The sequence below is a fragment of the Macaca mulatta genome, chromosome 10, assembly GCF_049350105.2.
Source record: "Macaca mulatta isolate MMU2019108-1 chromosome 10, T2T-MMU8v2.0, whole genome shotgun sequence".
Classification (NCBI taxonomy): domain Eukaryota; kingdom Metazoa; phylum Chordata; class Mammalia; order Primates; family Cercopithecidae; genus Macaca; species Macaca mulatta.
Window position 1 is genome coordinate 73,107,923 of NC_133415.1, and position 16,741 is coordinate 73,124,663.

At 38.4% G+C, this 16,741-nt stretch overlaps 1 long non-coding RNA gene across 5 annotated transcripts in view; it reads right to left on the minus strand.

Moving 5' to 3' along the window:
• The window catches only part of LOC107000489 (uncharacterized), a 154,004-nt gene that overhangs the window by 115,777 nt on the left and 21,486 nt on the right, over positions 1-16,741 (minus strand). For 4 of the 5 annotated variants that reach the window (XR_013398837.1, XR_013398839.1, XR_013398836.1 and 1 more), the window contains exons 2-3: positions 6,291-6,344; positions 2,061-2,213 (exon numbers count right to left, since the gene is read on the minus strand). This is a non-coding gene — a long non-coding RNA (uncharacterized LOC107000489). Of the gene's footprint in view, positions 1-729; positions 863-2,060; positions 2,214-6,290; positions 6,345-16,741 lie in introns of those variants that run through there. The other variant, XR_001447622.3, reaches the window with a different exon arrangement.

The window sequence follows — 16,741 nt, forward strand, 5'->3', positions numbered from 1 at the left end:
AGGCAGGAGAATGGCGGGAACCCGGGAGGCGGAGCTTGCAGTGAGCTGAGATCCGGCCACTGCACTCCAGCCTGGGGGCAGAGCGAGACTCCGTCTCAAAAAAAAAAAAAAAATAAATAATAAAAGAAAAAATAAACCGTTAAACTGTTTTCCTAAAGAGTTGCACCATTTTACACTCATACCAACAATATATGAGACATCCAGTTGCTCCAGATCCATGTTGAAGCTTGGAATTGTCAATTTTTTTTTTTTTTTTTTTTTTTTTTTTTTTGAGACAGAGTCTCACTCTGTCGCCCAGGCTGGAGTGCAGTGGCCGGATCTCAGCTCACTGGAAGCTCCGCCTCCCGGGTTCACGCCATTCTCCTGCCTCAGCCTCCGGAGTAGCTGGGACTACAGGCGCCCGCCACCTCGCCCGGCTAGTTTTTTGTATTTTTTTTTTTTTTAGTAGAGACGGAGTTTCACCGTGTTAGCCAGGATGGTCTCGATCTCCTGACCTCGTGATCTGCCCGTCTTGGCCTCCCAAAGTGCTGGGATTACAGGCTTGAGCCACCGCGCCCGACCGGTATTGTCAATTTTTTTTAATTTGCTATTCTGATGTTTATATATTGATATCTCATTATGTTTTTAATTTGCGTTTCCTTCATGACTAATAACACTGACCATCTTTTCATGGGCTTATTGGCTAAATTAATCAGCTTGGGCAGCCATAAGAGAATACCATAGGCTGGATGGCTCAAACAACAGAATTTTATTTTACGTTTTTACAGTTCTGAAGGCTGAATGTCTGGATCAGGGTACTAGCATGGTTGAGATCTGGTGAAGTTTTCTTCCTCGTGTGCAGTTAGCCACTCTCTTGCTGTGTCTTCACATACCAGAGAGAGAGAGAAAAAAGAGTGCTCTCTAATGCCTCCTGTTATAAGGGTTTGTCCCATCAAACCATGACCTTGCCTAATCCTAATTACCTCCTAAGAGCTCCATCTCCAAATACAGTCACACTGAGGGTTAGGGCTTCGACATATACATTTTTGAAGGACATAGATATTTAGTCCATTACGTTAACCACTCCTATAACCTCTTTTTTGAAGTGTCTATTTTTGTATTGAGTTGTCTGTCATTTTCTTATTGAATTTAAGGGTTATTTATATATTTCGATAAAAGTCCTTCATCAGACATATTATTGCAAATATTTTCTCTTAAGATGTGTATACGATGCATTTTCTTAATAATATATTTTGAAAAGCAGAGGTTTTAGTTTTGATCACATACATGTAATCATTTTTTTCTTTTAAAATTAGTGCTTTTGAGTTATGTCTAAGAAATCTTTGCCCATCCCAATGTTGTGAAGACTTTCTCCCATAGCTCCTTGCAGAAGTTTTATATTTTTAGCTTATATGTTTAGTTTTACATTTTTAGCTTTTGTGTTTAGGTCTAGAATCCAATTTGAGTTAGTTGTTATATATGTCGTGAGATGAGATTTTTTCTTTGAAGATATTCAGTTGTTCCAGAAGACTTTGTTGTAAGATTTATTCTTTCTCCACTAAATTATGTAATCACTTTGTCAAAAATCAATTGACCGTATATGCATGGGCCCATTTCTAGACTTTCTATTCTGTTCAATTGATTGGCATGCCTGCCTTTGCAACAATACTACAATGTCACTTATTGTAACTTCAGCATAAATTTTGAAATCAATAGGGAAAGTTCTACAATTTTGTTCCTTGTCAAGATTCTTTTGGCTATTCTAGGTCTTTTGCTTTTCCATCCAAATCTTAGTTTTTAAATTTCTAGGAAAGAGCCTGGTGGTATTCTGATTAAAACAGAACAATTTGGGGAATGTATAATAGATATTTTACATTATTGAGTCTTCTAAAACCATAAATGTGGTAATATTACCATTTGTTCAGATCTTTCTTAATTTCTCTCAGCAATGTTTTGTAGATGTTACCTGGAAATACAGTCATCTAAAGATTTGGCTGGGAGCTGGAGAATTTACTTACAGGTAACTTGCTGCATTGTTGGCATGTTAGTGCTGGGGCTGGCAGGAGTCCTTAGATCCTTACCATACGGGCCTTTCCACAGGACTGCTTGAGCATCCTCTTGACATGGCAGCTGGCTTCTACAGCATGAGCAAACCAAGAGGCTACAATGCTTCCTCAGAAGCCACATGTTGTTGCCTCTACAGTATTCTATTGATCACTCAGGCCAGCCTTGTACTGTAAGAAAGGATTGTACAATGATTGGAGTATCAGGAGATTAGGACCACTGAAGACCATCTTGGAGACTGGCTACCATATCAGTCATTATACCCACCCAAAAGCTCCTGTATCTAGCTGGAAGATATAGCTTATCCCAATTTGATGGTGGCAATGTAGAGTTTTCATAGTTAAATCTTGGACTTTGAATTGAGATGAACCTGGGTTTAAATCCTGACCCTGTCCTTTGGGAAATGTAACCTTCCTGAGCCTGTTTTCTTGTTGGCAAAACCCAGATAAGAATGCCTAGATCATAGGGTTGCTGTAAGAATTAATTAAATCAATGCATTTGACATAGGGTAAGCACTCAATAAATGATAAATTCTATAATTATTACTTCAAAAAATGAAAAAATATTGGCTGCTTATCAAAAATAAGGGCTTTGGCCTTGACCAGGAGCCTGCCTTAACTGTCAGAGAAGGTGGTTGTATGTGACGTCTCCTGATTCCTACCAAAACTCACATGGCCAAGAGAGCCTGCAAAGAGTTCCTGTTCAGATTGACCATTTCTCTCTGTCTTACTATATCCAAGGCTGGTCTCAGGCTGTGGGAGGATACTCTATCAACCCAAGTCAGGTTGAAAAGTCTCAGCTAGAAGGTTAACAACTCAGGAGCAGCCCTCTACACAAGAGGGACCAGAGTTGGTGGCTAAATGCCTGAGCTGCTCTATCCCACAATGGATAATTTTCAGTTGTGTTTTACACAGTGGCCCAGAAGGGTCCAGCAGGACTGAGCCCTAAGGAGTCAGTGTGTTTCTTTGCAACCCTTTATTGGCTTTCTCTATTTACTCTCTCACTTTTCCCACTCCCTCAATATGCTTCCTGGGATCCACTTCTAAATAATCTTCTTACACCAAATTATTATCAGGATCTGTGTTTGTGGCAACCCACACTAAAACACAGGCTGGCCTCAAAAATGCAATGTTTTAGACACATATGAGTGCCCTGAGTGAAAGGTGACTCTCTCCAGAGAAGGAAGTAAAGAAAGGAGAGAGGTGCAATTTATCCCAAACCAAGAACCCAGGTTAGAAATAAAGTTGAGAAATAGTCACTCAAGGTAGTTTTGATGCCCGACCTCTCCACAGTATCACACCCATAGGGTTCAAAAGTATTTGTTCTGGAAATTTCTCAGCCAATGTTCCAAAGCCCTTGGCAAAAACACCTTGCTCAAGGTAGAAGTCACATGAAATAGCAGAGTAATTGCTTTTTCTATGAGAAGCAAGCCACAAGCCACAGCAGAGAGGCCACCATCCCAAACACAACAATTTGGCAATACAGAGGGTTTTCTTTGAAAGGACTGTACAAATACATTTCTCTCACTGGGAACTTCAATAGAAGATAATTATTCTTTTCTGCCTCATAATATATATTAAAAATGTTCACATGTGGCTTTCCAGGGAATTCTGCCAAATATTTTCAGGCACCACATCCAACTTTACTAATTTTATATGGCCTGCTTAGTCTATTATGGAATACCCTTTCATGCAGTATGAATTTGCTAAAGAGGCTAAAATATATTCCCTTATATTAAACACCTAGTTTTTTAAAAGTTTTCAAGACTGGGAACTTACGTTCCTTGTACTTATCTCACGATGAGATAACCACAGAAAATAAATTAAGGCCCTTCTGAAAAATTGTATGTTTTTCTAGACTTTTACTACCATCAAGAAACAAAATAAAATAAGACTATCACCTTCAGGAAATGCAATGCACGCTGACAAGAAGGTTGTTTTCAGATAAACAGTGTATTTCATTACCACCAGGGCATGCAATATCTCAACCACTACGCTTCACAGCCTTTTTCTGTTTTTATGAGTTCATGCCAACAACAAGCAATGAGCACAAAGGCTGTGCGAAATGCCGCATTTGTTGGAGTGTTTGTGTTGGCTTCCTTCAAATCGGCTGATTTCCAAATCTCCTTCTCCACCCCACCTTAGTTATATTTATACTGTTGTGCAGAACAAACTTGGATCCATATTTAAATATGAAATGCTTTGTGGCCATTCGTGCAAATCTCTTTATCGGGGTCTCGCACATTAACGCCCTTCACAATTGACCCACAGGCCAATTGTTTAACATAACGTTTCCACAGGGCTGCTTCCACGGAGACACAGCCTTGTTTTTACTTTTCTTAGCTTTCCTGGACAATCAAAAGGAAGTGGAACAGAGCCGGCTTGCTGAAAGCTGGAGCTGCCCCAGTGTCTCCTCCTACCTTCTGTCTCGGGTTTTGTTTTTCTGCTTCTTTTTCTTTTTCCCATCATTTTTCATGGTAAAGAAGCCGGAGCCAGACTATGTAGCTAGAATCTCTCAGTCCTTGTGTCTGCTGCTTTCTCCCTCCCTGCTCAAAGTTAATGTGAAGGCTGACTATCACCAGTCTCAGGAAACTAAATTGTGCCAGCCACCTCAATTTTAGCAAAATTGGGTCCTCTGTTGATTCGCAAAGTGTTAAAGTAATACAAAGGGGTGTGTGTATATATGTTGGAGGTGGGAAGTGGGGAGACAGAGCTCTCAATGGGAACTCTCAGCTTAGGAAATGTAAAATTCTTCATTCCTCTTTAACTTAGGGGTTGCTTTAACCTAGAGAAGTCACACTACTTTCTCCCTTTTCCATTTGTTTTCTTTAGAAGAGAAGGGATGCAATGTGTGCAAACTGAAATGGAAAGACTTATGATACCCAAAGCACTTTTTTTAAAAGAACGTTCCCACAGGTGCTATGGTCAGTAATTTAGTCTCTAAATTGCAGCTTTCTCTTCTGTAAGCTGGAGATTGATTTATATTTATGGAGTGCTTACTGTAACTACTAGATACACTAGGCATACATATAACAGACAGTAATGTGCCATCACATATGATGATTGTGAAGACTTTTAATAAGCTATCTCACATACAGCATAGAGCACAGAGCAGTAGTGAGTGAGTATGCAGAAATGTCAATCATCACTCATAATTATCAGCATGAATCATAGTGAGACTTAAGAGATTTAAGGACTGAGACTTCATGTCTCTATTATAGCTAATAAAGTGATTGAGAGCCCAAGTTTTGGAGCCTAGTACACTCTCACTCCAATCTCCATTCCATTTCCACAGATGCAACTTTTAGTAAGTTATTTAAGCTCTTTAAGTCTCAGTGTCCTCATCCGTAAAATGGAGTTAATAAAGCATTCACCTCAAAGTGGAGTTAATAAAGCATTCACCTCAAAGCATTGCTATGAGGGTTGTGCTTATATATGTGTACTTAGCACAGTGTTTTACATATCAATATATGCTGTACAGATCACTATATGGTATTATTAATTATTAATGTTACTTGCTTATTTAATGTATTTTTATTATAAAGACATAAAATTGGCCCAAAGCACAAATGTATACCTACTCCTTCACATACCTTAAAGATACAAATTATTTTCATAATCAGTTGGTTTGATAATAAACATATTCTTCAGTCCTTGGAAATCTTTCAACCAAAGTGTCACCAAGTTATATAGGAATTGAACATGAAGAGAGCCAATCAAGCAGAGAAACTGAGCCTGGGAGAATATTGCATCGTGCGTTAATCAAGGACAGCAATCCTTGCGGTTTTAACAAACAGCCCCACATCATAGTGGCTTAACACAAAGTAGAGTGACTTACTGCCCATGTTATAGTTCAATGCATGTCTGCAGGAAGGACCTGCCTCCACTCATGCAGGTACCTGAGATCACCTGTCCATTGGCTATACTGCCTTTTAGGGCCTCCAAATCCCAAGCTGAATTATTTCCATCCATCCAGTAGAAAAGGAAAAAAGAATGTGGAAGGATCATGCAGAATGTTTCAGGGGTCAGTCCTGGATGTAAAATATGTGACATTGGCTAGAATGCTGTTACACATTGCCACCTATTTCAAGGGATGCTGAGGTTTGGAGTCTTCTTGGGTCCCCAGAGATCTGAGTATCACCTAGCACTGTTTCTGCTTCAGGTGAGTAGAAGGAGCTCACTTTACATCTATCAACCTGATTTAAATAACTAAACAAACAGCTATAAGCTTCAGTGAAAATGCCTTACCCAGACTGAATATTTCATCCTTGCAAAAGGTGCTCCCATAATATATGGTCCAACCTAGAACAGTTTTAAGAGAGAAACAAGGTGTTAAGAGTGGTAATAAATCTAAATGATATTTTGAAATTTTAAACAATTAATTAATGTACTGATTTTTATTTGTTAGTGGAACTATAAAATAGTTCTGGTCAAAACTATTTTTGAAAAATAATATTTTTTAATCAACATAGAATATATCCACCTATATTAAAATTACTTTAAATACAATGTTCATTATATGAACATTAAAAAAAACATAAGCAAAACAGTTTTTCTTGGTATATATTTATATATATTAATTGGGGTTTTTTTAGCCACATGGGTCTCATACCACATTACTGGTATTTTAATATGTCTTCAATATTATTTTATTATTTTTCTTATTTTTATAAAATACCTGAGATCTTTTCAAAATCACGTGATTAAAGTATGTGAATTTTTCTATTTTTTTAAAGAAAAAGTATCCCTTGACGTTGGCTGTGATACCTACCAAGTTCACAGTAAGTTTTGCTAAATGAATATTGTACAAGTCTGCCCAACCTTGTATAACAAAATACCACGGATTGGGTATTGTTTCTTATAATTCTAGAGACAAGATCAAGGTGCTAGTGGATTCAGTTTCTCATGAAGGCTCTCTTTCTGGTTTATAGACAGCCGCTTCTTGCTGTGTCTAAAGGGAGAGAGGAAGTGAAAGCTTCCTTGCTTTGGGTCAGAGCTCCACTCTTTTGACCTCATTTAGCTTTCATTACCTCTGAAAAGTTCTGTCTCTAAATAGAGTGACACTGTGGGGTAGAGCTTCAAAATATAAATCTGGGGAACACACAACTCAATCCATAGCAATGCTATTATTCTTTACTAAAATATAAAAATGTTTCAGCCCCAAAATACTTTTTCATGTTCTGACTTTTTGCCTGTCCGCAGAGTGCTTATATTGGGCAAATATTTTACAAGCAAAACTTATCAAAAAATTATTTATGATACTTTTGAATGTTTTGCTAAACATAAACGTCACAGAATCACAGACCTTCTCAATTTTATTTTATTTCAGTATATGGAAGGCAATTTTATTCAGTTAAAAATAGGAGCTCTATCAACAGTTTCTTACCACAAGTTGAGTTTTTCCATAGCATAATTATAGACTTTCAAATGGAAATTGTGCATGCCATTTGAGCTTTCACTGTTTAATATGTATAGTGTGTAGACATAAATTTGAATATCTTCCTGTCTGAAGCTTTGTTGTCAACAATTGCAGGTCCCTAAAAGTTTCAACTGCTGACTTCTTGACACTTCATCCATTGAATACTTTGATTTAAATATTCCCAACTGATTTTGAGCAAGAAACTCGTTTATAAAAATATAGTTTATCTTTGTCAGAATGAACTTCTAAAACCTTTACTTAACTTCCATGAACTAGGTGAGAAAAAAACCATTCAATCCATTAATGGAGCCACTTTAACTAATCTCTTTGAAGCATGCCTTGCGAGCATCATACAGCCTGCCTCGGGACCACGGCATAACTGGCTGGAAACTGAAGGTCCAATAGGGCCAGAGCCTTGAGTTCCTCTCCCACCCCCATATCCAGAAAAAGTTACCCAACAGTAGCTACTCCTGCCTGACTATACTATGCATGCTGCCCTTGAAAGGGCTATGTTGATTTTGATGCATCTGGAAAGAGTTAGGAAGAGAAAAATGGGTCATCTCTGTTTCTTTTCAGATCTGGCCACTTGTTGAAACGAAAACTCTGTTTATTCCATGTGCATCTCACTCACTTTTAGGCAAGGTCATGAGAGACGTGTAAGCACAATGCAGAGGTCTTCCAAGTCTATCCCAGATTATTTTAACACAAATACTGATAATAATTTTTCACTTAAGGGAAAATATCTTGGACAAATGCTAATCTGGATAGATAACAGGACAAAAGATGTAGACCTGAATGTCCCAGACAAACTAGTACATCCAGTTGATATGTTCACTCTACCTTTGTGCCCCTTCCCAGTTAATGCCTTAGAGGTTTCCCCATGAAAGTCAAGTAGTGTGTGTATCTATCATCCGGGTATTCCAAATGGGGTCTTTTTTGCACACAGCATCTGCTATGTCCTGATGAAAACTCAGTTGCTTCACAAGGGCCTTTGCTAATCATTCTCTGTCCTCTTCCTGTGATCTTTTAGATTCCAAGTGGATAGCAGAGGACATTGCTCAAACTGGACAAACTGGCTAAAATTACCCAGAGCCCTCTACTGTGGAAAAAGGGTGAAAAATTCACTTTTGATACTCAAAAAGCAAGGGGGCGCTGGATGCGATGGCAAGAGTGTGGGTGGGGGCCATGGGGGCCCTGAGTGTAGTATCTCAGTTATGCTGCTTTAATCCCCAACTATATTCCTAGTGCACTTTGGGATTCCACTGGCAAAGCCACCATTGATCTGTACACCAAATCTCAGCTTTAAAGACAAGGAGATACACTCCCTGTATGTAATCCCCAAAGCTCAAAACAGCTAGTTTTAGAACAAATTAATAAAATTCAGCTTTCCACCCCAGATGGCAAACCCCACTATTATTTATTTCAAGAGTTAGTTGAGACTGAAAAGATAAACAGGCTGAAGAAAGAGAAATAAAGCAAACAGGCAGTTTTGTTATAGTTTACATCTGCAATTCTATCCCTGAAATATCTCTTCTAGCAGCTTTCCAAGATAGATTATTGTCTGCACTTAATTAAGACATTTCTTTTTTTAAAAGCTGTCACCAGGAAACTAAGACATTACACCAAATCATTCATTTACCTATTCATTCACTCTCAAATGTTCGTTCGACACACATTTGTCAAACACCTTTGGAGACAAATGCTACCTCAGGTTCCATAAAGCCACAGTATTTCCCAGAAGAAAAAAAAAAATCTGTTAAGGTTGGGGGGTGTTCCTTAGATACAGCCGTGGGGATATTCACAATATTTAACAATCATTGCAGCATGGGCTCCAGTCAATCAGAATGACAGTCCTGTCACACAACCAATAAGGAAGGATAAAGCTTATGGATACAATGTGGCCACTGAAAAGACCCTGGAGCAAACCTAATTGCTGAGAATGGTAAAGACAGATCTTAGTGACTAATGCTTCTAAATGCCGTGAAAGCAAAAGTAGGTTGAGCCTTAGTGTAAAAGTTATCCTGCCTTATTTTCAGAAAAACTGTCTAGAACAGACCCATCTCCCTTCATTTCCTTGTGTCAATTCGAGGTGAAAACTTGAGAAGTTAGTGGATGCCACTTATATATAAACATGGTATGTGTCCCTTCCTTTTATAATCTCTAATTCTCACGACTTTGTCAGTAAATATTACTTTACCCGCCAAGGAGATGAGAAAGTAGCCCTAAGAGTTTCTGTGTTTTGCTGAGGTCTCACATCTAGATAATGATGGTGGGTTTCAAAACCAGATCTACCTACCTCACTCAGAACATCTCCCCCTTCATTCTAATTTCCTTTTGGGATCTAATTTCTCCCACATTTAGCTCACTCTTAGGAGGAGTATGAAACTGGTCAGCCCGCCCCTACTCAAGGAGTAAACCTATGATCCAAGCAAGGTTTGATGAATTGCAAAAATGGCCACCATTCTTCTCCACCACAACCCCACATCTATTCCACTTTGCAATATGAATCTGGCAGCTCCTCTCATCAAGAGGTGGGGTTCCCACTCTTTAAATCTGGGCTGGCCTTGTATTTTGCTTTTGCCGAAAGAATATAGCAGAAGTAACATTGTGAAGGTTCTGAGCATGGGCCTCATGAGACCTTGCACACTTCTACACCTCTCTTGGATCCCTGCCCACTTGTTGTGTGAACAAGCCCTTGCTCACCTCATGGAAGCTGAGAGACCACATGGAGCAAAAACAAACCATCCAGATGGGCCATTTTAGACGGACCAGCCGTCACTGACCTGGCAGGGGATGGTAGATGCATGAGTGAGCCTGGTTTGGTCTGGCCCAGAACTGTAGAAAACTTCAGCTAAGTCCAGCCCAAATTTTCAACCTACAAAACGATGAGCTATGAAAAGGTAGTGGTATTAAGCCACAAAGTTTTTTTTTACATAGCAATATTTAACCAAAAGTTAAGAATAGAAAATACTTATGATAAATCTCAGAGGCAGCCCATGACAAGATTTTTAAGTACCTCTTCTTTCCTGGATTTCTGGATCTTCCCTAATTCTTGCCCTCTCTGAGCCTGGTTCTCTAACAGCATCTTTCATACCATGAGCCACCTGTGTCCTCACAACAAATTCCTTTGTCTTGAGTTTGTCAGAATTTCTGTCAATCCAAAAAACTCTAACTAATCTTAAAGACTTTGGTGTAAACTCTACATTTTGCTGCTGAAAAACTGACTAGACAACCTCACATAGAGAACAGGATCACCATCATCAAACAAGGCCATCACCCTAGTCATGACATAAACCAATCCAGTATTAATAAAGTAAGACTAGCTGCTATGAAAAGCAATCCCTAAATCTCAGGGGCTTAACATGATAATGCTTTAATTACCATGCCTGTCACTGGCTAGTAATGGACTTTTCTGGTGGAGTAGGCTTCCATGTGATCATCCAGGGTCTTGGGCACCTTCCGATTGTGAGTCTGTCCTCTCCTAGGTCTTAAGGGCCCTCATGATTCAGCCAGACGGGAAAGGAGATGGCACATGAGAGGGTTTTATAAGCCAGTCCTAGAAGTACCACCCATCACTTTTGCACACCTTGCATTGCACAGACCTCAGGCACATTACCACATCAAGCTATCAGAGAAATATTGTTGTCTAGTAATATAAACCCAAGGATGAAGTAAGAGCAAAAATAGGGTCAGATCTTTCCCACAGAGTCTTAACTGATTTTATTATACAGAATCATATTATTGCGATTAAGCCTTTTCTCCTCCTTCAAAAATCACTCCATTTTACAAAGTAACCAATAAATGAACACATTTTGTCTACTGTGGGATAAAATAGAATGGAGAATGCTTTCTCTGCATTAGAATACCCAGAAACTGAAATTCTTACATTCACTGCAACTCGCTAAAGGGAAAGCTCTGTTAGAGACAGGAAACCAGGCTCAGAGGACACCATTGTCCTGCCACAATATTCTTTACTATTTTCATTCCTTCCACAAAATAAGCCTGAGATTTGGGGGCAGGGATTCTACAAGTAATCATTTGCTTTCCTTTGTCTGACGAATAGCAACTACAGCAGTTTATTAACCACTAGATTACTCTTAAAATTTTGGCATATCTTCAGAATCACGCAGACACAGTTAGGGAAAAAAATATTTCTTTCCTTCTCCCCTCCCCAGTGGATTTCTTTTCCCCTTCCAATTTCATAAGAAAGTCCCCAGGAAAAATATACTTATAACAGTATCAAATTAATGGATGGATTGAGCTTACATTTTTCTTTTCCCATGATGCATTCTAAATACCAAAAAAAGACTAGACAGACAGTGGGATCCATCCATCCACATTCCAAGACATGCTCCAGTTACCCAATCATTACAGAGCACTGCCAGGAGGCAGAGGCTATGATTTGACTAGAATTCAGCTATTTTCAATATATTCTAGTTACTTAGTTGATACTGAAGCCTATGATCAAACATTAAATAGCCAATGAGCTTTTCTAAAGAAACTGCACAGTGGCATCTGATGTGCTGCAAGTTGTACCAATTTGCACCACAGAGCGTGCCTCTGAACAGGTGAGATTACAAAACAAAGCCTTGGAATTCATATGCCTTCATTCACTGTTTTCACATTTCTCTGTTCCAAAATGTTTGGCTAGTGTTTCTTCCTCCCTCCACCCTCAGCTCTTTCTTAAGGACAGAGAAAAAAAATCTAATTCTCATGAAATGATTGGTTTTTAAAGTATGCTAAGTATTTGGAGATTTATTAGAAACAGTTTTAGTTCCTCATTACTCCAGAGCAAATTATTACTGATTTACAACAGACAGCTCATCTGATATCCTTCAGGCAGTCATAAAAAATAGTCTGAATATTAAAAATGGTTGATGTCTTTCTGGCAAAAGCAGCTAAACTCAGCCAATGACAGCCCCTTCCAACTTAATGAAAAATAGCCCATTCTCACTGTGTGTTCTGTTCCCTTTTGTATAAGTATTCCAAAGAACCTGAATTCATATGCATTTATTTTCATATTAAGCTCATTTATCAGAAAGACCTCTTCTAGATACCCCATTCACACCAGAGTGATTTTCAAAGTCAGAAAGAACATTTACTAGGATCACCATGTACTTAAAGCTGGGCATGTTTATTATAGAGCACTTAGAGTAAGGATTTTATTACCATTAAGCAACCCCACTGACAACAGGTCAAAGTTTTGCTGTGAACATGCTATCTAAGAGTATCAGCTCCTTAAAAAACTGCCAGGTTTATGTCCTGACTCCATCCCTGGACCAACTCTCCTACCTTAGCAAGCCTCAGTCTTCTCCCCTGCAAAATGGAGCTATCAAGAGCATCCATTTCAATGGTCATTGTGAGATTTAGGTGAGGGTTTTAATTTTATCACAGCACTGGACATATAGAAGATTCTCTATTAATATAAGCTACTGGCACACAACCAAGACTACTAATAGATGACTAGTAGCAGATTTGCCCACTACCTGCCCGCTAAGAGGATTATACTTTGCCAGCTTAGTTTCTTCTTCTCCTCTGGTTCCCCCAGAAGGGTCTGGACTAACCAGACTAGACCTTTGGGGCTTATGTATTGCAGAATAAACATAAATAAAGCAGAGGGAAAAACACAAAAAGAAGGGTACAGGCAAAGACAGATTTAGGAACTTTAAATAAGAGGTCCTGAGGAGAAAGGAGCTGGTCTGGAATGTGAGGAAATTTGTTGAAGTTTGTGGAAAGAAAAAAGGAGATTTGAAGTTATGTTCTCCTACTATTTTGTTGTTGTTGTTGTTGTTGTTCTTCATGGAATTCAAGAAATGTTAAGTAAAGAACTGGATTATTTCCAGTTTTTTTGTTTTTTCAGCTTTATTGAGGTCCAACTGACAAATAAAAATTGTATACACGTACAGTGTATGACCTGATGTTTTGATATATGTATGCATTGTGAAATGATCACCACAAGCAAGCTAATTAACACATCCATCACTTCACATAGTTACCTTTGTTTGTGTGTGTGGTGGGAACAGTCAAGGTCTACTCTCTTAGTAAATTTCATGTATACAATATTGTATTGTTAACCATACTCACCATGCTTTACATTAGAGCCACAGAACTCATTCATTCTGCACAATTGAAACTGCACCTTTTAACCAGCAGCTCCTGATTCCCCACCCCCGCATCTTACCCCCACTGGAAACCACCATTCGACTCCGCTTCTATGACTTCAACTGTTTTCTATTAGATATACAGTCAGCCCTCCGTACCCATGAGTTCCACATCCATGGATTCAACCAACCAAAAATTGAAAATATTTGGAAAAAAGGATGGCTGTATCAGTACTATGTTCAGACTTTTTTGTCTTGTATTAGTCCCTGAACAATACAGTAAAACAACTACTTACATAACATTTATATTCTATTAATTATTATAAGAAATCTAGTGATTACTTAAGGTATACGAGAGGATGTATAGGTTATGTGCAAATACTATACCATTTTTATATAAAGGACTTGAGCATCCATGGATTTTGGCATTTGCAGGACATTCTGGAACCAATCTTCCATTGATACTGAGGGACAATTATCTAAGTGAGATCACAGAGCATTTGTCTTTCTGTGCCTAATTTATTTACCTTAGCATAATGTCCTCCAGGTTCATCCATGTTGTGACAAATGACAAATCTCCTTTTTTAAAGACTGAGTACTATATATACACACAATGGAATGTTATTATAAATATCACATTTTCTTTATCCATTCATCTGTTGATGGACACTTAGGTGGATTCCATGTCTTGGCTGTTGTAAATAACCAAATTTCTTTTAGACACTGGAGTGTGTATGTTTGTGTGAGTGTGCATGCCCATGTATGCATATGCATGTGTGTGCATGTGCACGTGTGTGTGTGTGTGTGAGACAGAGACTATCATCCTTATTGGACTGAACCAATTGGATTACGGAATTATGCATTATCACTACACTTCTACTGTTACTACTCTTACTTACAGTTATCAAATGTTCTGGTTTAAACTGGCTGCCCTTTCCTTCATCATGAGCAGCATCTACTTTCATTTTCAAAAATATCCCAATTTGTGCAAATGAATTTTATGGTCACTCTCCTACTGTTGCTCCCGTCACTGCTGCTGTTACTGCTATGTTTTCATCCAAGAGAAATAATCAATGCAAATATTTAAATTTTACATCATTCTATGTACATTTGGAAAAATATTTCCCGTAGATCTTAGTAGCAAATACATTAATTCCTCAGCCAATTAAAGAACTTTTTAGCAACTTGCTCCATAAACACCAGCTTCTGGGTGAAAGTAAGATTTTTACCATCTGACCCTAACTTATTCAATAAACTCATCATAAACCCAAATAATATCTTCAAATTGTCTTTCCACTAAAGTGTGCTCTCCTCTTTAGATTTCCAGCATTAAGGACAAGGTAACAGACAAAGGGCAGGTTCAAGGGCAAGGGCAAGTAAGGCTATATCAGGTTTCTATTGTGTGCACTTTGTTCCTAAGAAGAGAGAAATCTAATTTAATATGACAAAACCATTATCACTTCCAGATCCTCAGATACAGCAAGCATTTTAGGAGCAGGAGCAGATATCTTTTCTAAGTTTAATCATCATCAACCTCATATTATTCACTTTAGTGCCTTATTCCTTAAGTATTCTTCAAAAATTATAATAGGCATATACTGGTCAGACTATTCCACTAAGGAAAAAAGGAAAAATAATATTTTAAGTCAGAAATAGCCCGGGCATGGTGGCTCACCAGCACTTTGTAATCCCAGCACTTTGGGAGGCCAAGGCTGGCAGATCACCTAAGGTCAGGTGTTCGAGATCAGTCTGCCCAACATGGTGAAATCCTGTCTCTACTAAAAATACAAAAATTAGCCAGGTGTGGTGGTGAGCACCTGCAGTCCCAACTATTCGGAACGCTGAGGCAGGGGAATCGCTTGAACCCAGGAGGCAGAGGTTTGCAGTGAACCGAGATCGCCACTGCACTCCAGCCTGTGCAACAAGTGTGAAACTCCGTCAAAAAAAAAAGAGGAAGGAAGGAAGGAAGGAAGGAAGGAAGGAAGGAAGGAAGGAAGGAAGGAAGGAAGGAAGGAAGGAAGGAAGGAAAGGATGAGAGAGAAGTTCTTGTGAACTTGATGTCAAAGATGTTAGTTTTTGCTTCCTAAAAAGATAACCTTTGAAAAAATTCAAATGGCTATATTTATCTTTTGTATTGAGCATCTTAAGATGCCAGTTAAAGATTGTTTATTTTCGGGCCCTTGAATTTAATGATTTTACGAAAATATATGTGAAGCACATGAAGATGGCATTACAGAATTTAATTTTAAAGGTGAGAGAGAGGAAGAAAACACTATGAAACTCTGAAAGCAATTATAGTAAAATATTTATTTTTCTATACTTGGGAATTATTACAAGGACTTTCTGCAAAAATATTCCTTACAAAGGAAATGATTTAGGATATAATATGGACATGTTTCCAGCCAAATGGGCATGTTTCTATCTTCAAGGAGAGGGAAATGAAATATGGAAACAAAAAAAATTCTACTTTTGCTAAATAAGTTACTACCAAAGGTCAGGTCCATGGCAATGCATTTTGGCAGTTTTTTCTACTTCTCAGAGTCTCCTTCATTTTCTAGGGATATCTGAACCACATATCTCTCTCCATCTCTCTCTCTCAGCCCCTCTTTATTTAAGTTTCCAGAATGTTTCCTTGGTTAAGTCCTCTAACACCACTCAATAATGTGTTCAGTACCTTGGGAATATCTGTGGTCATGTAATTCCATAATCATATTCCTAGATGATATGTCACAATTTGTTTACATTGGACTTAGAACTCAGCATGAGCTCACAAAGATGTCCATGAGAGGGGTCAATGATGACTTCATTATCTTGGGATGAACTCACCAGTTTTCAATGTCAGCACAGCCTGTCCCATTTCAATGACAAACAGAACCTTAAGGTATAAAGAAATCCTAAGAAATCAGGCACCTCTAAAATGTGAAAATAACTCATTGCATGAATGAGTATGGAGCAGGGAACTGTAAATGCTTCTTTGGCTGGCATTACCATGGAAAAACAAGAATCAAGACACCACTTTCTTCAAGTTACAATGAATTCCCAGGGCAACACAACAGAATGAAAGCAATGTGTGCAAAGCTGTGTGAAGGAGACTGATGAAAAGTTTCAACTTCTGATGTACATAATCTATCAAATATGATCAGATCTATTAAATACACAAATCTATCTGTATACATGTG